The 26237-nt window shown below is 44.5% G+C and overlaps 1 protein-coding gene, 1 non-coding gene and 1 pseudogene across 15 annotated transcripts in view; 1 reads left to right on the top strand and 2 right to left on the bottom strand.

The window, feature by feature from the left end:
• Positions 1–26237, bottom strand: part of ATXN2 (ataxin 2) — a 150947-nt gene that overhangs the window by 112553 nt on the left and 12157 nt on the right. The gene's annotated exons all lie outside the window — the stretch shown is intronic.
• Positions 3479–3541, bottom strand: LOC116479759 (U7 small nuclear RNA). Its single transcript, XR_004251072.1, has one exon. It is a non-coding gene; the product is annotated as a U7 small nuclear RNA (small nuclear RNA).
• LOC131380828 (interferon-induced transmembrane protein 3-like) lies at positions 20769–21817 on the top strand (annotated as a pseudogene).

The raw sequence follows: 26237 nt of genomic DNA, 5'->3' as shown, positions 1-26237 counted from the left end.
AGAGACAGGGTTTCACCATGTTAGCCAGGATGGTCTCGATCTCCTGACCTCTTGATCCACCCACCTCGGCCTTCCAAAGTGCTGGGATTACAGGTGTAAGCCACCGTGCCCGGCCTCGAGACTCCATCTTAAAAAAAAAAAAAAAGAAAAAAGAAAATATTCACTTGCCAGGTACAACGGCTCATGCCTGTAATGCCAACCAATCTAGAGGCTGAGGCAGAAGGACCACTTGAGACCCGGAGTTCAAGACCATCCTGAGCAACTTCGCAAGACCCCATCTCTAAAATAGTTTTAAAAAACAGTCAGGTGTTATGCAGGTGCCTGTAGTCCCAGCTACAGGTGGGAGGTTCACTTCAGCCCAGGAGTTTGAGGCTGCAGTGAACTATCATCATGCCATTGTACTCCAGCCTTGGTGACAAAGCAAGACTCTATCTCTTAAAAGAGAAAAAGGAGGCCTGGTGTGGCAGCTCACGCCTGTAATCCTAGCACTTCGGGAGGCTGAGGTGGGTGGATCACCTGAGGTCGGGAGTTGGAGACCAGCCCGACCAACATGGAGAAATCCTGTCTCTACTGAAAATACAAAATTAGCCAGGTGTGGTGGCGCATGCCTGTAATCCCAGCTACTCAGGAGGCTGAAGCAGGAGAATTGCTTGAACCCGGGGGGCAGAGGTTGCAGTGAGCCAAGATCATGCCACTGCACTCCAGCCTGGGCAATAAGAGCGAAACTCCATCTCAAAAAAAAAAAAATGCAGACAGAATGATGGAAGAAAAGGGCATCACCACTTGGTAACACCATAGTAAATAACTGTTGCAGGCAAAAGTGTCCATAGACGCTAAATATAGTAAGGGAAAGTAGAAACAGTATTTATACAACCACAAAGTAACTCCTCACAAGATACTAATGAAATGACCAAGTGAAAAATAACTCTATAGTGAAGAAACTTAGTAGACACAACCCTAACCAAGTGATCAAAGTTAACAACCCCAGTAGGCCGGGCACGGTGGCTCACGCCTGTAATCCCAGCACTTTGGGAGGCCGAGGCAGGCGGATCACGAGGTCAGGAGATTGAGACCATCCTGGCTAACATGGTGAGACCCCGTCTCTACTGAAAATACAAAAAATTAGCCAGGCGTGGTGTCACGCGCCTGTAGTCCCAGCTACTCGGGAGGCTGAGGCAGGAGAATGGCATGAACCCGGGAGGCGGAGCTTGCAGTGAGCCGAGACCGCGCCACTGCACTCCAGCCTGGGCGACAGAGCCAGACTCTGTCTCAAAAAAAAAAAAAAAACAACCCCAGTAATGCGACAAATATATACAATGCACTTTCTGATATCATGCAATGAGAAAAACACACAAATCATTTCTGTTGTATTCCTGCCAAAAATAAATATCTGAATCTAATAATAAGGAAACCTCAGATAAACCCTAATTGAGGGACAGTCTACAAAATAACCTGTAATCTTCAAAAGTGTCAAGTCATAAAAGACAAACTGCTTTGGATTAAAGGAGACCAAAGACACATGGTAACTGAAGGTAACAATTCTGGACTGGTTCTTGGACAGGGGGAGTAAATACGTATATTCTACACATATGTGTAGAATATATGTAGAATATATGTGTGTATATATATGTATATATATATACATACATATATATATGTAGAATATATGTATTTACTGGTTCTTGACCAGAAAAATGTTGATTTGTTGATTGTTTTAAAGGACATTAGAAGAAAAGGTCTGTAAACAGAATAACAGTTTGACACAATTATTAATTTCCTTATTTTGACAACTGTACTGTGGTTTTGAAATAGAATGCCCTTGTTATTAATAAATACAAGTTGAAGTATTCAGGGCTAAAGAGGCATCATGTCTCTCGTATGTTTAATAAGAATTTTTATTTTATATTAAATCTTACACATACAATTACCAATACAGAGAAAATGTTAAGGTGAATATGGTAAAACGTTACTTGAAGAATACAGGTGAAATATATAGAATTCTTTGTAATATCTTTACGATTTTTCTAAAAGTCTAAAATTATGTGTAAGTAAAATGTTTTTAATTGGAGACCATAAGTGATGTGATATGTTAACTCTATTTAATGCATTGTCCAAGGCATTTTTTAAATAATAATACTTAATCCTACTCAGCCTTGAAACTCAAATGCCATCTTTTCAGGAAGTCTTCCTTCGATTATCTCAATCAAATACATGATGCTGTTTTCAACTCTCCAGTTTAGATCTGTATTATAATTACTAGTGTATCTGTCATATGCCCACTACTCAGGACCATCACCTGACCATATTATGCTTCTGTGAAAATCAGAAAATGATGCCTCTTCCAGGGGGGTCATAGCCCCACATTAGAGAAAACAGTGTGGTCAGCAAGCAGTGTCTTTGTGAAAATTAAAAGTACCAGAAGCACATAGATATAGCCCCCAAAGGCACACTGTGTGGCCAAAGAAACACCTTGATTTCGGCCAGGCGCGGTGGCTCACGCTTGTAATCCCAGCACTTTGGGAGGCCGAGGCGGGCGGATCACGAGGTCAGGAGATCGAGACCACGGTGAAACCCCGTCTCTACTAAAAATACAAAAAATTAGCCGGGCGTGGTGGCGGGCGCCTGTAGTCCCAGCTACTCGGAGAGGCTGAGGCAGGAGAATGGCGTGAACCCGGGAGGCGGAGCTTGCAGTGAGCCGAGATTGCGCCACTGCACTCCAGCCTGGGCGACAGAGGGAGACTCCGTCTCAAAAAAAAAAAAAAGAAACACCTTGATTTCAACATCCATTCACACTTGGTCAGGAACTCTTAGACAAATAAAAACCTGAACAACCAAGCTTGGCAAAAGTATCTTTCTACCACTACCAAAATTAGCAGAGGAATCATGCCTCATATGATACACACTCAGTAAATACCTAATGAATTAACAGCCCAATCAGAACAAGGGAAAGAAAAAAAAAGAAGAAAGTTAAAATTTTCCATTTCAAAGCTATCAATCTTTAAATCAGGGGTCAGGAAACTACAGCCCACAACCTGTTTTGGTCTGGCTTCTGGGCTAAGAATGATTTTTAAGTTCCTCAAGAGTTGCTTATGGTAAAAGGAATTTGAGGGGAAATGGGAAAAAAAAAAAAAAAAAAGGATTGTTTAAAGAAAAAAGGATATGCAACAGAGAAGTTATATGGCCCTAGAGCCTACAATACTTATTATCTGAGACTTTACATAAAAAGTTTGCCCATCCTCACGCTGAAGAAAAAAAAAAACATAGCTGCAACAGCAATACAACAATTAAAAATCAAGCAGAGCCAGGTGCAGTAGTGCAGCCTGTAGTCTCAGCTACTCAAAAGGCTCAGATGAGAGGATCACCTGAGCCCAGGAATTAAAGGCCAGTCTGGTCAACATTACAAGACCCTGTCTTTTAAAAAACTGAAAGATAAAGTTGTTTATTATTTTACATGAATCAGTATTTACTAGTTCTGCATGTGGGCATTTCTGGTAAAGACTAGAAAACCTGCTAGACAAATTCTGTAAGAGCTGTAACATTCCAGTACTTCTTTTCTATTTTGTAGAGATGCGGTCGCACTATATTGCCCAAGCTGGTCTCTAGCTCCTGAACTCAAGTGATCCTCCTACCTCAGCCTCCCAAAGTGCTGGGATTACAGGCATGAGACACCATGACTAGCCTCCAGTACTTCTAAAATAAACTGCTGGATAGCATTAAGTTATTTTCATGGAAGTTTTATGTACATATAAGAAATGTCATTTAAGTCCCCATGTTCTCATTTAAGTAATGCTGTATATTAAAATTTGAGAGGCCGGGCGCGGTGGCTCACACTTGTAATCCCAGCACTTTGGGAGGCCGAGGCGGGCGGATCACGAGGTCAGGAGATCGAGACCACGGTGAAACCCCGTCTCTACTAAAAATATAAAAAATTAGCTGGGCATGGTGGCCTGTAGTCCCAGCTACTCAGAGAGGCTGAGGCAGGAAAATGGCGTGAACCCAGGAGGCGGAGCTTGCAGTGAGCCAAGACGGCGCCACTGCACTCCAGCCTGGGTGACAGAGCGAGACTCCGTCTCAAAAAAAAAAAAAAAATTTGAGGTTGATCCACCTACTGAAAAAAAAAGTATTTTACTAGTGTACATGTGATGGCAATACATGCACACCTCATTTTATTCTGCTTTGCTTTACTGAAATTCACAGATGCTGCATTTTTGACAAGCTGACGGTCTGTGGAAACCCTGAGTCGGGCAAGTCCATTAGTGCCGTATTTCCAGTAACATGTGCTCTCTTTGCACCTGTGTCACATTCTCATAAATCTCACAATATTTTCAAACTGTTCCGCTATTATTGTATATGTTATAGTAATCTGTAATCTGTACTCAGTAATCAATGACGTTACCCTGATTTGTTTTAAGGCACCACAAACTGTCCATATAAGACAGCAATCTTTTTTTTTTTTTTTTTTTTTTTTTGAGACAGAGTCTCGCTCTGTCACCCAGGCTGCAGTGCAGTGGCGCGATCTCGGCTCACTGCAAGCTCCGCCTCCTGGGTTCACGCCATTCTCCTGCCTCAGCCTCTCCGAGTAGCTGGGACTACAGGCGACCGCCACCACACCCGGCTAATTTTTTGTATTTTTAGTAGAGACGGGGTTTCACCGTGGTCTCGATCTCCTGACCTCGTGATCCGCCCGCCTTGGCCTCCCAAAGTGCTGGGATTACAAGCGTGAGCCACCACGCCCGGCCTAGCAATCTTAATAAATGTTGTGTGTTATGACTACTCCATGAACCAGCAGTCAGCTTGTCTCTCTTTCTCCTCGTGCCTATTCCCTGAGATACAACAATATTGAAATTAGGCCAATTAGGCCAGGCATAGTGGCTCACACCTATAATCCCAGCACTTTGGGAGGCCAAGGCAGGTGGATCACTTGAAGCCAGGAGTTCGAGCCCAGCCTGGCCAACATCGTGAAACCCCATCTCTACTAAAAATACAAAAATTAGCCAGATGTGGTGGTGGGCGCCTGTAATCCTAGCTACTCAGTAAGCTGAGGCACGAGAATTGCTTGAACCTCAGAGTTGTAGGATGCACTGAGCTGAGATCATGCCACTGCACTCCAGGCTGGGAAACAGAGCAAGATTCTGTCTCAAAAAAAAAAAAAAAAAAAAATTACTGCTCATTGACAAAAGCTATGATGGAAATGTACAAGGACATAAATGTTTTCCTAACTGCTAACACAAGAATCAGTCCATAGTCCAGGGATCAAGGGATAATTTTGACGTTCAAGCTATATTATTTAAGAAATACGGCCGGGCACGGTGGCTCACGCCTGTAATCTCAACACTTTGGGAGGCTGAGGCAGGCGGATCACCTGAGATCAGGAGTTCGAGACCAGCCTGACCAACATGGAGAAACCCGCCTCTACTAAAAATACAAAATTAGGTGGGCATGGTGGTGCACGCCCGTAATCCCAGCTACTCAGGAGGTTGAGGCAGGAGGATCGCTTGAACCTGGGAGGCGGAGGTTGCAGTGAGCCAAGATAGCGTGCCACTGCACTCCAGCCTTCCAGCCTGGGCGACAAGAGCAAAAAAAAACTCTGTCTCAAAAAAAAAAAAAAAGACAGAAAGAAAAATACATTTTGTAAGGCTACTACTGCCATTCATAGTCATTCTCTGATGGATCTGGGCAAAATAAATTGAAAACTTTCTAAAAAGTATTCACCATTCTAGATGCCATTGAGAATGCCATCCATGAGCATGGGAGGAGGTTAAAACATCAACAGGAGTTTTAGAGGAAATAGCTTTTTTTTTCTTTTCTTTTAAGACAGAGTTTTGCTCCTGTTGCTCAGGCTGGAGTGCAATGGCACAATCTCAACTCACTGCAACCTCCGCCTCCCAGGTTCAAGCGATTCTCCTGCCTCAGCCTCCCAAGTAGCTGGGATTATAGGCGCCCGCCACCACGCCCCACTAATTTTTGTATTTTTAGTAGAAATGGGGTTTCACCACGTTTGCCAGACTGGTCTTGAACTCCTGACTTCAGGTGATCCGCCCTCCTTGGCCTCCGAAAGTACTGGGATTACAGGCGTGAGCCACCGTGCCCTGCCAGGAAATTGCTACTAATACTCATGAATGATTTTGAGGGATTCAGGACTTCAGTAGAGCAAGTAACTGCCGATGTGGTAAAAAAGCAAGAGAACTAAAATTAGAAGTGGGGTGAGAAGATGTAACTGAATTGCTACAATCTCATGATAAAACTTGAATAGATGAGGAGTTGCTTCTCATGGATAAGCAAAGAAAGTGGTTTCTTAAGATGGAATCTACACCTGGTGAAGCTGCTGTGAGCACTGTTGAAATGACAACAAAAGATTATGAATATTCCAGAAACGGGCCGGGCGCGGTGGCTCACATTTGTAATCCCAGCACTTTGCGAAGTTGAGGCGGGCAGATCACGAAGCCAAGAGTTCAAGACCAGCCTCACCAATATGGTGAAACCCCGCCTCTACTAAAAATACAAAAATTAGCCTGGCGTGGTGGCACGCACCTGTACTCTCAGATACTCAGGAGGCTGAGGCAGGAGAATCACATGAACCCAGAAGGCAGAGGTTGCAGTAAGCTGAGATTGCACCACGACACTCCAGCCTGGGAGACAGAGCGAGACCCCATCTCAAAAAGAAGAAAAAAAAGAATATTCCAAAAATGAAATGGACTGGCGCAGTGGCTCATGCCTGTAGTCCCAGCACTTTGGGAGACCAAGGCGGGCAGATCACCTGAGGTCAGGAATTCGAGACCAGCCTGGCCAATATGGTGAAACCCCATCTCTATTAAAAATACAAAAATTAGCCGGGTATGGTGGCGTGCACCCATGGCCCCAGCTACTCATGAGGCTGACACAAGAGAATTGCTTGAACTCAGGAGGCAGAGGTTGCAGTGGGCCGAGATTGTGTCACTGCACTCCAGCCTGGGCAACAGACTCTGTCTCAAAAAAATAAAATAAATGTACATTTTCATGTTTGTCTTATTCACTGTTACTTAATTAACAAGAAAAACAATATAAGCAAACAATCTAATGCATCCTGATAACTGAAAAACATTAAATAATCTAAGAATAAAATTACCTTCCATTATTGTTTCAACAACTGGGGGAGGCTGGGCACAGTGGCTCAGCCTGTAATCCCAGCACTTTGGGAGGCTGAGGCAGGTGGATTACCTGAGGTCAGGAACTCAAGACCAGCCTTGCCAACATGGTGAAATCCCCTCTCAAATAAAAATACAAAAATTAGCTGGGCGTGGTGGCACATGCCTGTAATCCCAGCTACTCGGGAGGCTGAGGCAGGAGACTCGCTTGAACCCAAGAGGCGGAGGTTGCAGTAAGCCAATATCACGACAATGCACTCCAGCCTGAGTGACACGGCGAGACTGTCTCAAAAAAAAAATTGGGGGGAAAAAACATGCAATTTCTATTGGTACTGTCACCATACAATATAATTATAGAGCTTCATGCCTTTTTATTTTTCACCATTCTGCTCATCCATCACCATTTTTCAACACTACTCCTCTATATGTCCTTCAGTAGTTTCTAATGCTATTTCAACAAGACCTGGGTAACAGATTTTTTTATATAATCAAAATATTTCATTGATCCAGGTTTCTAGAATCAGACTGGTTGTATAGAAGTAACTAATTTTCTTTGGCATAAGGGTACTACATACCTCTAACCCCCTTCCAGTAAAACTGTAAGAATGCTATTCCCTCCAGCTATTCACATGGCTGCCCCTTTCTTGTTAGTTACCAACTTAAATGTCACCTCCGAGAGAAGCCTTCTCAAACTACCCCCTCTACAGCAGCTCCCCAACTACTATTATGTCTACCTGTTTTAATACTTAAGTAACTAATATTTAGTACATCAGTTAGACAATTAACTAAAATCTAGAAATCAAGTTCCACCTCTTAAGGTTAACTCACTTAGGTGAGTCATTTTGTTCTTCTCATTTCAGACTTCTTGTTGTTGAAATTATTATTAGAAAGGGAAATCCTATACCACATATCGAATATTTTCTCCCTAAAAAGTTGAGTCAAATGAGGTGGCAGGAGGGGGTAGGCCATGACAACCCAAACATAGTAAAGCTAGAGTTTGTTTTTTTTTTTTAGAAAACTGAGGTGGGAAGGCAACTCTAAATTCACACACAACAACTGCCAGATTAATCCAGTCATATAATCACCTAGGATCATTGTTTCAAAACAATTACCATTCACACAAGAACTAATATCAGCATTAATTGCTTGGGTTCAAATTCCGGCCCCATCACTTCTCAGCTCTGTGGCCTTAATCCTGTGACTTCAGCTCTCTGTGTTTCAATTTCAACATCTATGAAATGAAGATAAAAATAGTACCTTCTCAAAAGAAAAAAAAATAGTATCTTCTCATAAGGTTGTGGAAATTAAGTAATATTCCATACAGATCGCATAGCTTATAACAGTGCCTGGTATGTTATTAAGTGCTTAATAACTGCTAGCTAACATAATTATTTCCTCATATTCCAGCATACACTAGAGTAGCAAAGGAGGAAAAAAAAGGCCAGTCGCAGTGGCTCACACCTGCAATCCCAACACTCTGGGAGGCCAGGGTGAGTCCAGGAATTTGAGACCAGCCTGGACAACATGGCGAAACCTCATCTCTACAGAAAATTTTAAAAATTAGGCAGGTGTGGTGGCTCGTGCCTACAGTTCCAGTTACTTGGGAGCTAAGGTGGGAGGATCACTTAAGCCCAGGAAGTCGACGCTGCAGTGAGCCAGGATCATGCCACTGGACTCCAGCGGCGTGGTCTGACAGAGTGAGACCCTGTCTTAAACCACCACCACCACCACCACACTCTTCATATGAAGTTTTACCCTTTCAGTGCCTTTACCCCTTGAGTCTCTCTAGAGAAAGGGGTAAGAGGTTTGGTCATGAAGCCATAAACAACTAGATCTGACCTAGACACACCGAAAAATCCAAACAACTCAGGTAGAAAAGGATCTTAGGGCTCTAGTCCCATGCTGTCCAAGAGAACTTTGTACAGTGATGAAAATGTCCTATGTCATGTTGTCCAATATTGCAGCCATTAGGCACATGTGGCAGCTAAGCACTTGAAATATGGTTAGTATGGCTGAGGAACTGAAATATTTAAATTTTAATCAACATAATTTTAAATTTAAAGAACCATGTGTGGAAGTAGCCACAGTACTGTACAGTGCCCATTCCCATCTTCTCGAGTTCTCCAGACAGTAAGCCACCCACCTTCCACGGCATTCATATCACCTCTGACTTATGCACCAAGAATGCTTCCTGACAGGAAACTCAAGTCTCTCCCAATGATCTACCCATTGCTCATAAACTTATCCCTTTCTGGAGGCCACAAAACAATTGTATTCCCCTTCAAAAGACTATCGGTGGAGGAGAGGGGAGTATAGCTGAAACAACGTTGGCCATTTACTGATAACTGCTAAAGCTGAGTGACAGGTACATACGATTCATCCAACTGTTCTCTTTTTAAATACGTTGAAATTTTACATTTTAAAAACCTTATTAGTGTTTACTTTAAGCTCATTTCATTTTCTAACTGAAACATATTCTTCCAAATGTGTTCCCTTACTTTCAGTGAGGACCCCCTCCAATTCTTCTATCACACTGTGAACCAAATTTTTTCTACATACACCATGTGTATAGCATCCCTGTACTTTATTTATTTTCTTTTTTTTTGAGATGGAGTCTTGCTCTGTCACCCAGGCTGGAGTGCAGTGGCATGATCTCAGCTCACTGCAAGCTCCGCCTCCCGGATTCACGCCATTCTCCTGTCTCAGCCTCTCCGAGTAGCTGGGACTACAGGTGCCCGCCACCACGCCCGGCTAATTTTTTGTATTTTTAGTAGGGACGGGGTTTCACCGTGGTCTCGATCTCCTGACCTCGTGATCCGCCCGCCTCAGCCTCCCCAAGTGCTGGGATTACAAGCGTGAGCCACCGCGCCCAGCCATCCCTGTACTTTAGCACAAACTCTTCCCGCCTGGAACTTCCTCCTCTCTTCCATGGCCTCACTGAAAACTGCTTATCATCCTTGAAGATCCATCTCAACTCTCATCATTTTGAAGCCCTTTTTCTTCACTGCCCACCCATGGCAGTCCCCTCCCAGTGCTACCAATTTAAACTATCTGCATGCCTGCCTTCTCTACTACACTGGGTAACCTGGAAGCAGAGATAATGTTTCATTCATCTTTGTCTCTGTCCTAGCCTGACAGCATCAAATGTGTAATGAATTAATGAATATACAAACTCAGTGAAACGCTAAACTGTATCCATTCATACTGTACTACCCCAAGCCCATCAATACCACTTTTCAACCTTAACTTGCTGGTGTAGTTTCTACTGGTTTCCAAACATGCTAATAAGAACAGCTAAAAGTTACTGAGCACTTATTACTTGCCAGGCATTAAGTGTGTTACATGTTTAATTCATTTAATCCTCTTCCATCCCCTTTTTACAGGGGAAGAAACTTAAGCATAAGTGAAAATAACTTGCCTTATATCACAAAGTATGAAGGAGCAGGGATGCGAATACTAGTTGTGAAGTCCCTGCTCCTGTGTACAATAAGGAAGACAAATCATAATCTCAAATGCAAGCTTCCAATCCCAAAATTCAGATTTGGGAAAGGGGATTAGGATGCCATATAGTAAAAAGAAAAAGTAACTTTAGGCATTCTCCATAAAACAGTGTGAGGGAAAATGGTAATCTTTTTATTCTTGTAATTTATAGTAAGCTACCACTGAATAAGAAAGCTAACTTGTACTAGACAAGGTTAAGTTCTACAGGAACTTTTTAATTATTAGAAGTAGTTTCATGGAAAATTTGGGCTAGATCTTAAACGGTAAGTATGAGGATCTCGAATGGCAGAACAATGATGGAGGAGCAAGCAAGAGGCAGACACTGGGCACTGGACCTCCACAAGCAGTGAGGAAGGAGACCATCTTGATTTAAATGGAGGTCATATTTTTGAAGAGTTAATGGGAAACATGATCAGAAAGGTAAAATGGAGTTCTATCAAGGGTCAGCAAATGCCCAGGGGCCTATGGCCTATTTTTACATGGCTTAAAGCTCAGAACATTTTTTACATTGTAAAGAGCTTTTAGGTCAGGCACGGTGGCTCACACCTGTAATCCCAGCACTTTGAGAGGCAGAGGTGGGCAGATCACCTGAGATCAGGAGACCAGCCTGGCCAACGTGGCGAAACCCCATCTTTACTAAAAATACAAAAATTAGATGGGTGTGGCAGCATGCGCCTGTAATCCCAGTTACTCAGGAAGCTGAGACAGCAGAATCGCCTGAACCCAGGAGGCAGAGGTTGCAGTGAGCCAAGATTGCACCACTGCACTCCAGCCTGGGCAACACAGCAAGACTCTGTCTCAAAAAAAAAAAAAAAGAAAAAGAAAAAGAAAGAGCTTTTAAAATATGTAAAGAAAAACGTGCAAACATACACAAAAAAATGGGACTGCATATGGCCTGCAAAGCCTAAAATATTTACTATTGGGCTGGGCACGGTGGTTCACACCTGTAATCCCAGCACTTTGGGAGGCTGTGGCAGATGGATCATCTGAGGTCAGGAGTTCGAGACCAGCCTGACCAAAATGGTGAAACCCCATCTCTACTAAATACAAAAAAATTAGCCGAGTGTCGTGGCACATGTCTATAACCCCAGCTACTTGAGAGGCTGAGGCAGGAGAATCGCTTGAACCCGGGAGGCAGAGGTTGCAGTGAGCCAAGATGGCACCATTGTACTCCAGCCTGGGTGACAAAAGCAAAACTCCATCTCAAAAACAAAACAAAACAAAAAAACAAATTTACTATCTGGCCCTTTACAAAGTTTGCCAGGCCTTGGATTAGGTCATAGAAAGCTTTGAAGTTAAAGACTCCCTCGGGCTTGGGAATAGGGTGATTTTTAAGCAGAGGGGTAACCCAACACAAGTAGAGTTGAAATCTAATAGCAAAAGGTAGGCTAAGTTAAACCCATGGATAAATTAATGTATCGCAGTAATTAAGAATAAAATGTACAACCTCCTGATATTATTGTTTGGCCCAAATAAAACAGCATAGCCAGGAATTTACCTAAAGCCACAGAGGAAAGGAACTATTTCCTCAACTACTATATTCCTTCCCTCTGGAAGACTAACATGTACTGCTGAAGTCTTGTTCAGTGTCCTTCTAGTCCCAGACTCTGCAGCCTACCAACATGGACTGAGACAGGGAAAGTGAGTTCCATACTCTAATTTTCCTACAGAAGCATCCTAAGTGGTGTATGGGTTCTTAGATCAAGTCGCAAACACACTCACAGCCCATGATATCGTACACTACTTTTTAGTTCAAATTAATTATGAGTAACAACAGACCATCTGCCAAAATAGGGAGCTGCAGAAAACTAACCATTATTTATGATGTTGTTTCCAAATTTCAAAATTAAAAAAAAAGAATTATAAACAAACTTTTTGATTGAAACTCACTGATAGAGAACTGCCAGGACTAACGCATGGTTGATTGAAGAAATTTTATGGCTGACAATAATGACTGGATTGTTTTCTTCATTATTATTATTTTATTTTATTTTTTTTTTTGAGATGGAGTCTTGCTTTGTTGCCCAGGCTGGCGTGCAATGGAGCGATCTCAGCTCACTGCAACCTCCGCCTCCCAGGTTCAAGCGATTCTCCTTGCCTCAGCCTGCTGAGTAGCTGGGATTACAGGTGCTTGCCACCACGCCTGGCTAACTTTTTTGTATTTTTAGTAGAGACGGAGTTTTGTCACGTTGGCCAGGCTGGTCTCAAATTCCTGACCTCAGGCAATCCACACGCCTCCCAAACTGCTGGGATTACAGGCTTAAGCGACTGCTTCCAGCCTTCTTCACTGATTTTTACTTGTTTTTGTCATATCTCTGTATTAGAGGCAATGGAACACAGTTATTAAAAAGCAAAGACTTTGAAATCTCACAAGATTAAAAATCTCAGCTTTGTCACTTCCTATCTCTTTGACCTAAGGGCAATTTCCTTAATTTCTCCAATCCATCACTTCCTCATCTGTAAAATAGATATGGCACTACCAGCCTGACAGGCTGGGCTGTCGTAAGGCTTAAAAGATATACAAGTAATGCTCTTGGCACAGCTCTCCTGAAACCTAATAGGCACACAATAAACGGTATTTTATGACATAACATTTATTACATAAATAAAATATTCATCATCTCCTCTTTTCACATCATAGATAGCTAAATGTGTTTTTTTCTTCAGAAAAAATGGCCACTACTACCACTTGGCTCAGAAATGCTAGTCTTTATTTTCTGAAATGTTTTATATAGAAAAAAATTTAATAATAAAGACATTCTTATATATTTCCTTACCCTTTTAGATTGGGTTAAAAAGTATGGAGACTTCTGGCCGGGTGCGGTGATTCAAGCCTGTAATCCCAGCATTTTGGGAGGCTGACGCGGGCAGATCATGAGGTCAGGAGATCGAGGCCTTCGTGGCTAACACAGTGAAACCCCGTCTCTACTAAAAATACAAAAAAATTAGCCGGACGTGGTGGCGGGCACCTGTAGTCCCAGCTACTCGAGAGGTGGAGCTTATAGTGAGCCAAGATCACACCACTGCACTCCAGCCTGGGCGACAGAGCAAGACTCTGTCTCCAAAAAAAATAAAAAAAGGTATGGAGACTTCTTATAGCATTTATAGACTATAAATAACTAAATTCCCTAAATTCCTTATCTGTCACAAATGTAAATTCCTCATTTTATTTATTTATTTTTTTTTTGGCAGTGGGGGGATAGGGTCTCACTCTGTTGCCTGGGATGGTATACAGCGGCGCAATCATAGCTCACTGCAACCTCAAATTCCTGGGTTCAAGTGACCCTCCTGAGTCAGCCTCCCAAGTAGCTGAGACTATAGGCATGCACCACCGTGCCCAGCTAATTTATTTTTGTAGAGATGGGGCCTCACTATGTTGCCTAGGCTGATCTTGAATTCCTGAGCTCAAGTGATCCTCCTCCCTTGGCTTCCCAAAGTGGTAGAATTACAGGTGTTAGCCACTGCACCCAGCCAAAATTCCTCATTTTCTTTTCCATTTTTCATACTGTTGAAGTATAGTCCTTCAGCCAGAGAAGCTAGTGACTCAAGTTCCTGGTTGATTAAAAGAAACTAATATTTTTTAATACCATCACTAGTTTTCTTTCTTTCCAGAGATCCAAAATACAATGATAATAACTCATCTCTGCCACCTTCTGAGTGAATTTGAAGAGGTCACTTAACCTCTCTGGGCCTTCATTTCCTCATGGGTAAAATGTGGACAGGATAACAGATTATCTAACAGGACTATGTGGTAATCACATGAGATTATGTATGCCCTGGGAGAATAAACTCACGGTAGGGTCCGGTTCACTCAACCCTGTTTCCCTCCTTTTTAATTATGACCCTAATGAATTTTTCAAGCTGAGGTCAGTAAGCTTCTCAAACATACTTATTTCTGTGCATAGCCAGTGGTTGTCCTTGAAGCACTAAAAAGAACAAGACCCTTAGCAACATACCAGACTGCTGATAAGAGGGGCTGGAATGCAGTGCTGTGATAATACCTCCTGCAATCTTTAACTCCTGAGCTCAAGCAATCCTCTCGCTTCAGCCTCGTGAGTAGCTGCGACTACAGGTGTGTGCTACCATCCCCCATTAATTAAAAAATATTTTTTGTAGAGATGGGGTCTTGTTATGTTTCTCAGCCTGGTCTTGAACTCCTGGCCCTTCCCATTTCAGCCTCCCCATGAAGTAGGGAGGTTTACAGACATGATCCAGGCCCATTCTTCTGATGGTTTTTTGTTTGTTCATTTGTTTTTCTCCTCATCTAAAAGAACTCCTTTCAAGATTTTATGAGACAGAAGTAAACATCAGCATCTCAAACACCTCAATGCCATAAGGTGGCAGGGGCAATGAGAACTTTCTGCCTAGTCTATACTACCACATAAGCTCCAGAAAGAGTGACCTCATCTGGCTTATTCACTACTGTATTCCCAAACCTCACAAGCAGGAGGTACTCCAAAAATAAAAAAAGGGGAGGGAATTAAACGTGGTATGCCTATAAATGCCATGCTTTCTACATGACAGCTTTTCCTTGACAGGGTCAACTGCTACTGCTTAATAATAAAACCAATAGTCAGCCGGGCGCAGTGGCTCACGCCTGTAATCCCAGCACGTTGGGAGGCCAACGTGGGTGGATCACGAGGTCAGGAGTTCGAGAACAGCCTGACCAAGATGGTGAAACCTTGTCTCTACTAAAAATACAAAAATTAGCCAGGCACGGTGGTGGGCGCCTGTAATCCCAGCTACTTGGGAGGCTAAGGCAGGAGAATCACTTGAACCTGAGAGGCAGAGGTTGCAGTAAGCTGAGATCATGCCACTGCACTCCAGCCTGGGCGACAAGAGACAAACTCCGTCTTAACATAACATAACATAACATAACATAACATAACATAACATAACATAACATAACACAACACAACATAAAACATCAAACCAAACCAAACAAAAGCAATAGTCTGGTCGGGCGCCATGGCTCACGCCTATAATCCCGCCACTTTGGAAGGTCGAGGTAGGTGGATCACTTGAGAATAGGAGTTTGAGACCAGGCTGACCAACATGGTGAAACCCCATTTCTACTAAAAATACAAAAATTAGTCAGGCACAGTAGTGCATGCCTGTAGACTCAGCTACTCGGGAGGCTGAATCACCTGAACCCAGGAGGCGGAGGTTGCAGTGAGCTAAGATTGCACCACTGCACACCACTGTACTCCAACCTGGGCAACAGAGTGAGACTCCATCTCATAAAAATTAAACCAATAGTCACATATTCAACAAATTATTATTTTGAGACACAGTCTCACTCTGTCGCCCAGGCTGAAGTACAGTGGCACAATCTCTGCTCACTGCAACCTCTGCGTCCCGGGTTCTAGAGATTCTCCTGCCTCAGCCTTCTGAGTCACTGAGACTATAGATGTGCCACCACAAATGGCCAATTTGTGTATTTGTAATAAACACGGGGTAGGCCAAGTGTGGTGGCTCACGCCTGTAATCCCAGAACTTTGGGAGGCCAAGGTGGGCGGATCACAAGGTCAGGAGATCGAGACCATCCCAGATAACACGGTGAAACCTCGTCTGTACTAAAAATAAAAAAATTAGCTGGGCATGGTGGCAGGCGCCTGTAGTCCCAGCTACTTGGGAGGCTGAGGCAGAAGAATGGCATGAACCTGGGAGTCGGAGGTTGCAGTGAGCCGAGATCACGCCACTGCACTCCAGCCTGGGCGACAGAGCGAGACTCCGTCTCCAAAAAATAAATAAATAAATAAACAAACACAGGGTTTCACCACGTTGGCTATGCTGGTCTTGAGCTCCTGACCTCAGGTGATCTGCCCACCTCGGCCTCCCAAAGTGCTGGGATTACAGTCGTGAGCCACTGTGCCTGGCCACAACAAGTTAATTGATAACTTACTAAGCATACAAAGTTGTACAAGACACTTGCTCCTACTGTCAAGATGCTCTAAATCTAGAAGATAATGCAAATATTTCCAAACAAGTCAGATCCCAAATAAACACATGCACCGCATGTTTCAATTATTTATTTATTTATTTGATTTTTGAGATGGAGTCTCGCTCTGTCGCCCAGGCTAGAGTGCAGTGACGCGATCTCGGCTCACTGCAAGTTCCGCCTCCCAGGTTCACGCCATTCTCCTGCCTCAGCCTCGCGAGTAGCTGGGACTACAGGCGCCCGCCACCATGCCCGGCTAATTTTTAGTATTTTTAGTAGCGACGGGGTTTCACCGTGTTAGCCAGAATGGTCTCGATCTCCTGACCTCGTGATCCGCCTGCCTCGGCCTCCCAAAGTGCTGGGATTACAGGCGTGAGCCACCGTGCCCAGCCTGCATGTTTCAATTAACAACAGACCTATATACAAGATCAACCAGTAAGTTAAGGTAAATTTACTCTTAAAGAAAGATATTTTTGACCAGGCGCGGTGGCTCACACCTGTAATCCCAGCACTTTGGGAGGTCAAGGTTGGCAGATCACTTGAGGTCAGAGGTTACAAGTCTTAACTCCTAACCACACTGAACTTTCTGTCTGCAGAGAAGAGCATCGGTCAAGAGTTCACAAAACGGCTAGGCACGATGGCGTGCACCCATAGTCCCAGCTACTTGGGAAGCTGAGGTGGGAGCACTGCTGGAGCCCAGGAGTTCAACGCCCTGGGCAATACAGCAAGACCTCATCTCTGGCCGGGTGCGGTGGCTCACGTCTGTAATCCCAGCACTTTGGGAGGCCGTGGCAGGTGGATCACCTGAGGTCAGGAGTTCAAGACCAGCCTGGCCAACATGGTGAAACCCCATCTCTACTAGAAATACAAAAATTAGCCAGGTGTGGTGGCACGCACCTGTAATCCCAGCTATTCAGGAGGCTGAGGCAGGAGAATCACTTGAACCCAGAAGGCAGAGACTGCAGTGAGCCAAAATCACGCCATTACACTCCAGCCTGGGCAATAGAGCGAGACTCCGTCTCAAAAAGCAAAATAAGAAAGATATTTATCAATTCAGTGTATCCTAACTGTTCAGTGTTTGTCTACAGTAGCATACAGTAATGTCCTAGGCCTGCACATTCACACACCACTCATAAATGACTCATCCCAAGCAACTTCCTGTCCTGCAAGCTCCATTCATGGTAAGTGACCTATTCAGATACACCACTTTTATCTTTTACGCTGTATTTTTACTCACCTTTTCTGTGTTTAGATATGTTTAGATTCACAAATACTTAACATTATGTTACAACTGCCAACAGTGTTCAGTACAGCAACATGCTATACAGATTTGTAGCCTAAGAGTAATACTCTGTACCACAGCCTATGTGTCTAGTAGGTATACCATCTAGACTTGTGTAAGTATACTCTATATTTGTACAATGATGAGATCATCGAAAAAATTTCTCAGAACACATCCCCATCATTAAGCAATGCATAAACGTAGTTTCTCATCACCAAAGATGGTATGAATGTCAAATAAACACATGAAAAGATGCTCAATATCACTGGGCATTAGGGAAATGCAAATTAAAACCACAATGAGGCCAGGTACAGGGGCTCGTATCTGTAATCCCAGCACTTTGGGAGGCTGAGGTAGACGAATCACTTGAGCCCAGGAGTTCAACACCAGCCAGGGCAACATAGTGAGACCTCTTCTCTATTAAAAATCCAAGCAAATTACCAGGTGTGGTGGTACATGCCTGTGGTCCCAGCCAGGAGGCTGAGGCAGGAGGATCACTTGAGCCCAAGAGGTCAATGTTGCAGTGAGACAATATTGCACCACTGCACTCCACCCTGGGTGACAGAGCAAGACCCTGTCTCAAAAAAAAAATTCATACACTGCTAGGGGAAGAAAATATAGTACAGTCACTTTAACAAACAGTTTAGCAATTACTTTTAAAATTAAATAAACACTCACAGGATTATATGTACCCTGGAAAAATAAACACTTGCCACAAAACCCAGAAATCTCATTTCTATGCATTCCAACCAAGAGAAATAAAATCATATGTTCACACAAAACCTGTAAATAAATATTCATACCAGCTTTATTTTTTATTTATTTATTTATTTTTTGAGACGGAGTTTCACTCTTGCTGCCCAGGCTGGAGTATAATGGTGCAATCTTGGCTCACCGCAACCTCTGCCTCCCGGGTTCAAGCAATTCTCCTGCCTCAGCCTCCTGGCTGGCATTACAGCATGCGCCACCATGCCCAGCTAATTTTGTATTTTTAGTAGAGATGGGGTTTCTCCATGTTGGTCAGGCTGGTCTCAAACTCCCAACCTTAGGTGATCCGCCTGCCTCGGCCTCCCAAAGTGCTGGGATTACAGGCGTGAGACATTGCACCCGGACTCCAGCTTTATTTTTAATAGCCAAAACCTGCTAACTCAATGTCCACCACTAGATGAACAAACTGGTACATGCATACAATAGACTACTACTCAACAATAAGCAGAAAGAAACTACCAACATGCAATAGTACAGATGACTTTTTTTTTTTTTTTGAGATAAGAGCCTCACTATGTCACACAGGCTGGAGTGCAGTGGCGTGATCTTGGCTCACTGCAACCTCCGCCTCCCAGGTTCAAGAGATTCTCCTGTCTCAGCCCCCGCGAGTAGCTGGGATTACAGGAGCGCGCCACCGTGCCTGGTTAATTTTTGTACTTTTAGTAGACACGGGGTCTCACCATGTTGGCCAGGCTGGTCTCGGACTCCTGACCTCAGGTGATCCACCCACCTCAGCCTCCCAAAGTGCTGGGATTACAGGCGTGAGCCACCGGGCCCAGCCAGACATGAGGTCTTGCTGTGTTGCCCAGGGCCTTGAACTCCTGGGCTCCAGCGATCCTCCCACCTCAGCTCCCCAAGTAGCTGGGACTATGGGTGCACGCCATCATGCCTAGCTGTTTTGTGAACTGTTGACCAATGCTCCTCCCTGCAGACAGAAAGTTCGGTGTGGTTAGGAGTTAAATGGGAAGAAAGAGGAGGCTGGGTGCAGTGGCTTACGCCTGTAATCCCTCCCAACACTTTGGGAGGCCAAGGGAGGAGGTTTACTTGAGCCCAGGAGTTTGACACCAGCCTGGGCAACAGAGCAAGATCCTGTCTCCGAAAAATAAAAATAAGAAAAGTAATTAGCCGGACATGGTGGTACACACATGTAGCCCCAGGTACTCAGCAAGCTGAGGTGGGATGACTGCTTGAGCCCAAGAATTCGAGGTTACAGTAAGCTATGATCGTGCCACTACACTCCAGCCTGAGCAACAGAGGAAGACTCTGTCTCCAAAATAAATACATAAATAAATAAACAAATGACAACGGGAGGTGGGTGTAGTCCCAGCTACTAAGGAGGCAGAATCATCTGGTCTCAGGAGTTCAAGGTCAGCCTCAGCAACGTAAGGAGACCCTGTCTCTTAGGAACAAAAGGGAAGGGGGAGAGATAAGGTGGGGAGGGGGAGAGAGAAGGGGAGGGAGGAAGAAAGGGAGAGAGAGAGAGGAAGGGTTGGGAGAGACAGAGAAAGAAAAAGGAAGAAATAAAAAGAGGGAGAGAAAGGAAGGAAAGAAGGGAGAAGGGGAGGAGGCAGCAGGGAGGAGAGAAAAGAAGGAGAGGACGGATGAAGAAAAAGAAAAGAAACGACAGAGAAAGGCCAGGCACGGTGGCTCATGCCTGTAATGCCAGCACTGGGAGGCCGAGGCAGGTGATCACCTGAGGTCATGAGTTCGAGACCAGCCTGGCCAACATGGTGATACCCCATCTCTACTAAAATACAAAACCTGGCCGGCTGTGGTGGCAGGTGCCTGTAGTCCCAGCTACTTGGGAGGCTGAGACAGGGGAATAGCTTGAACCCAGGAGGTGGAGGTTGCAATGAGCTGAGATTGCCCCACTGCACTCCAGCCTCGGCAACAGAGCGAGACTCCATCTTAAAAAAAAAAAGAAAGAAAGAAATGTATTAGAAACAAAAGTACATCAGATTTTAATGCTAGTTATGCAGCCAATGATGAGACACTCTGGCAAATAACCCTCTTGGTCTCAATTTCTTCATCCGTAAATAGAATGTGTACTAAAAAACCACCAGAGCCAGAGAAATCCAAACTACCAGGGAAAGGGAGGGCCCACTGAGAACCATCCCAGCAACCCGACCATAGCTGGTCCTCCCTGGACACTATGAACCACACTGTCCAAACCTCTTCCCTCCTGCCAACATTGGCCATCCCCCTAACTATGAGATGCTCAAGGAGGAGCAAGAGGTGGCTGTGCTGGGGGCACCCCACAACCCTGCTCCCCCGATGTCCACCGTGATCCACACCCACGTCGAGAACTCCGTGCCCAACCATGTTGTCTGGTCCCTGTTCAACAACCACTTCGTGAACTCCTGCTGCCTGGGCTTCATAGCATTGGCCTACTCCGTGAAGTCTAGGGACAGGAAGATGGTTGGCGACCTGACCAGGGCCCAGGCCTATGCCTTCACCACCAAGTGCCTGAACATCTGGGCCCTGATTGTGCACATCATCATGACAATTCTGCTCAGCATCATCCCAGTGTTGATCTTTCAAGTCTATCAATAGATCAGGAAGCATCATCTAGGCCAGGAGCTCTGTCCATGATCTGATGCCCATGTACTCCATCCGCCCTCCATTCCTCACCCTGCCCCCAGAGCCAATTCCTGTATCAGCCCTCTATCCTCACACACTTTTCTACAATGGTATTCAATAAAGTGCACGTGTTTCTGGTTCAAAAAAAAAAAAAAAACACCAGAGCCATTCCAACTCCAAATGCATTTGACTCTACATTGTTGAACATCTACTATGTGCCAAGAACAGAATATAAGAAGAATTTAGGCTGGGTGTGCTAGCTCATGGCCTTAATCCCAACACTTTGGGAGGCCAAGGCAAGAGGACTACTTGAGGGCAGAAGTTCAAAACCAGCCTGGGTAACAGCGAGACTGTCTCTACAAAATTTTTTTTAAATTGTAGGGTGCAGCACTTTAGGAGGACAAGGCAGGCAGATCACTTGAGCTCAGGAGTTTGAGACCAACCTGGGCAACATGGTAAGACCCTGTCTCTACTAAAAATACAAAAAATTAACCAGGCATGATGGCGCACGCATGTGGTCCCAAGCTACTCGGGAGGCTGAGGCAGGAGAACTGCCTGAACTCGGGAGGTGGAGGTTGGAGTGAGCAGAAATTGCACCACGCACTCCAGCCTGGGTGACAAAGCGAGACGGTGTCTCAAAAAAAAAAAAAAAAAAAATTGCAGGGTGTGATGGTGCATGTGCCTGTGGTCCCAGCTACTCAGGAGGCTGAGGTGGGAGGATCACTTGAACCCAGGAGTTAAAGGCTGCAATAAGCCATGATCACAACAATACTGTACTCCAACCTGGGCAATACAGAAAGATCCCATCTCAAAAAATAAATACATAAAAACAGAAAATATTAAGACTTTAGTATCTCACTTTTTAAAGAAGGTATTCTTTTTTTTTTGAGACAGAGTCTTGCTCTGTCACCCAGGCTGGAGTGCAGTGGCGCAATCTCAGCTCACTGCAACCTCCACTTCCTGGGTTCAAGCGATTCCCCTGCCTCAGCCTCCCGAGTAGCTGGGACTACAGATGCACGCCACCATGCCCAGCTAATTTTCTGTATTTTAGTAGAGATGAGGTTTCACAATGTTGCCCAGGTTGGTCTCGATCTCCTGACTTCGTGATCCACCCGCCTCAGCCTCCCAAAGTGCTGGGATTACAGGCGTGAGCCACCGCGCCCAGCCAAGGAAGATATTCTTTCTCTTTTAATAGGTAAAGAAACTAAGCCTGAGAGTGGCTGAGTAACTTGCCCATTCAAACATGTGACCAAGTAGTAAGTGCCAACCATCCAAGAAATAGGGATACAATCAATAGTGAACAAAACAAAGTTCCTGCTTTCATAGAGCTTAAATTTTAGTTACTAAAGAGTGAACCAGGGCCAGGCGCAGTAGCTCATGCCTATAATTCCAGCACGTTGGGAGGCCGAGGTGGGCGGACCACCTGAGGTCAGGAGTTCAAGACCAGCCTGAACAACATGGCGAAAACCCCGTCTCTACTAAAAATATAAAAATTAGCTGGGCATGGTGGTGGGTGCCTGTAATCCCAACTATTCGGGAGGCTGAGGCAGGGGAATCACTTGAACACAGGAGGTGGAGGTTGCAGCGAGCCAAGATCGCACCATTGCACTCCAGCCTGGGCAACACAGCAAAACTCCAACTCAAAAGAAAAAAAAAAGTGAACCATGATTCCAGCTTAGACTGGAGTTGCCAGATAAATTTCAACTTTAGATAACTTTCTTCTATGCAATTTAATACACAATCATAATAAAATATTAGTCAATGTTCATCAAAAATTCAAATTTAACTGAGTGTCCCATATTTCTATTTGCCAAATCTGACAACCCTAGCTTAGATATAACCTCAAAACTCTTCCTCAATCCTTTTACTGCGTTTCTGTGGTTCTAAAGCAGTAACTTTTTTGACTATAGTAAGTAATAAAAAATTACTTAAAAAAATTTTTTTTGGCTAGGCGCAGTGGCTCATCCCTGTAATCCCAGCATTTTTGGACGCCAAGGTGGGTGGATCATCTGAGCTCCGGAGTTCAAGACCAGCCTGAACAACACGGCAAAACCTCATCTCTTCAAAAAATACAAAAATTAGCCAAGCATGGTAGCGTGCTCCTGTACTCCCAGCTACTCAGTAAGGCTAAGGTGGGAGGATCGCTTGAGCCCAGGAGACAGAGGTTGCAGTGAGCCGAGACTGCACCACTGCATTCTAGCGTTGGTGACAGAGCCCTGTCTCCAAAAAAAAAAAAAAAAAATTCATTGAACCGTTGTGCTCGTGGCAGAGCAGGACTAGTCCATAGGCAATGTGCCTAGAGTTGGCCAAAAATTACATTTTGAATTACAATGCAGTATATATACATTAACTCAAACCAAAACTTAAAACAATTCTTGGCAGCTGGGTGCAGTGGCTCACACCTGTAATCCCAGCACTTTGGGAGGCCGAGGTGGGCGGATTACGAGGTCAAGAGATCAAGACTATCCTGGCCAACATGGTGAAACCCCATCTCCACTAAAAATACAAAAGTTAGGCCGGGTGCAGGGGCTCATGCCTGTAATCCCAGCACTTTGGGAGGCCAAGGCAGGCGGATCACCTGAGGTCAGGAGTTCGAGACCAGCCTGACCAACATGGAGAAACCTCGTCTCTACTAAAGATAAATACAAAATTAGCCAGGCGTGGTGGTGCATGTCTGTAATCCCAGCTACTCAGGAGGCTGAGGTGGGAGAATCGCTTGAACCCAGGAGGCAGATCGGGCCATTGCACTCCAGCCTCAGCAACTAAGAGCAAAACTCCATCTTAAAAACCATTATTTCAACAATACGATGCGTCCTAACACTTCTTATTCTTTTTCATTTTTCTAAAAATGCTTGTCATAATCCACTAATGTGATTTCACAATCTACTAAGGGGTCATGACCTGCAGATTGAAAAATACTTCTTTGGGAGATATAAAAAATCATTTAACCTGATGTTATGAGTCACCATTATGAGCACATTAATTAACTACACTGTGCTATAACACAGTAATGCCCTTAGGGCCTAAGGTATACAGCTATAAACTTACAGTCAAAACTCCCAGGCGGGGAGTGGTGGCTCACGCCTGTAATCCCAGCACTTTGGGAGGCCTAAGCGGGTGGATCATCTGAGGTCAGGAGCAGGAATTCAAGACCAGCCTGGCCAACATGGCAAAACCCCATCTCTACTAAAAATACAAAAATTAGCCAGGTGTGGTGGCAGGCACCCGTAATCCCAGCTACTCAGGAGGCAGAGGCAGGAAAATCGCTTGAAGCTGGGAGGCAGAGGTTGCAGTGAGCCAAGATTGTACCATTGCACTCCAGCCTGGGCAATAGAGCAAGATTCTATGTCAAAAAAAAAAAAGCCAGGTGCGGTGGCTCACGCCTGTGGTCCCAGCACTTTGGGAGGCTGAGGCAGGCGGATCACCTGAGGTCAGGAGTTCGAGACCAGCCTGGCCAATATGGGGAAATCCTGTCTCTACTAAAAATACAAAAATTAGCCGGGTGTGGTGACCAACATCTGTAATCTCAGCTACTCAGGAGTCAGGCAGGAGAATTGCTTGAACCCGGGAGGCGGAGCTACAGTGAGCAGAGATGGCGCCATTGCACTCCAGCCTGGGTGACAAGAGTGAAACTCCATCTCAAAAAAAAAAACAAAAAACAAAAAAAAAACCTCCCAGAATGGTATAGTTGTTGAGCTCTTGTGTCTGTTTTTTAGTAATTCTCCAGTCTCTATTTTGTTTTTTGAGACAAGGTCTCATTTTAACGCCCAGGCTGGAGTGCAGTGGTGCAATCATGGCTCACCTCGATGTCCAGACTTAAGTGAACCACCTGCCTCAGCCTCCCAAGTAGCTGAGACTACAGAAGTGCGTGACCATGCCCGGCTAAATTTTTCGTATTAATATTTTTTGTTGAGATGGGGTTTCCCTGTGTTGCCCAGGCTGGACTTGAACTCCTGGGCTCAGGTAATCTGTCTTCTTCAGCCTCCCAAAGTGTTGGGATTACAGGCGTGAGCCACCATGCCCAGCCACCAGTCTTCCAAACTTTTTTTTTTTTTTTTTTGAGACAGTCTCGCTCTGTGGCCCAGGTTGGGGCACAGTGGCACAATCTGAGCTCACTGCAACCTTCGCCTCCCGGGTTCAAGCGATTCTCTTGCCTCAGCCTCCCAAGTAGCTGGGATTACAGGCGCCTGCCCAGCCCCAAACCTGGTTTTTTTTTTTTTTGGTTTTTTTTTTTAAGACTGAGTCTCCCTCTGTCATCAGGCTGGAATGCAGTGGCCTGATCTCGGCTCACTGCAACCTCTGCCTCCTGGGTTCAAGCAATTCTCCTGCCTCAGCCTCCCAAGTAGCTGGGACTACAGGCGCACACCACCACGCCCAGCTAATTTTTTTGTATTTTTAGTAGAGATGAGGTTTCACCAGGTTGGCCAGACTGGTCTCGAACTCCTGACCTCAAGTGATCCACCCTCCTTGGCCTCCCAAAGTGCTGGGATTACAGGCGTGAGCCACCGCACCCAGCTAAGTCTTTCAACTTTCTATCACGCTACTGTTATTTCTCATTGCTGTTAATATATCTGCCTCTGAAAATATTACTTTTCTACTCTTTTCTACTTGCTACCAATATGTATATCAGAAAAGAAAGCTAGATAGAATCGTGTGTAAAGTAAAAGTTCTCAAAGAGGCCATAAAGAACTCTCCAGACCAGAGGCTGAGGCAGGAGGACAGTTCAAGCCCAGAAGCTGGAGGCCAGCCTGGGCAACATAACAAACCCCCATTTCTACCAAAAAAAAAAAAAAAGAACTCCTGTTTCTATAATCTGCTCAAGCTTCAGTGAAAAGACATTTAGTCTTCAGTTCCTGATTTCAAAATGTGTTTCAGGAATGAAAATAGTTAACTGCACAAAGTCCACAGCAAATGTTTACAAACCCGAAAAGAAAAATGCAGTACTTGTTTCAAAACCCACCCTTTATAAAAAAAACTAAAATTATAATCAAAATTAATTCCACTTAGAAAAATTATTAAGAATATTTTTAACATGACTTTA

Source organism: Hylobates moloch, unplaced genomic scaffold (genome assembly GCF_009828535.3).
Source record: "Hylobates moloch isolate HMO894 unplaced genomic scaffold, HMol_V3 SCAFFOLD_12, whole genome shotgun sequence".
NCBI lineage: Eukaryota > Metazoa > Chordata > Mammalia > Primates > Hylobatidae > Hylobates > Hylobates moloch.
This window is presented reverse-complemented; position numbering and strand designations above follow the sequence as displayed.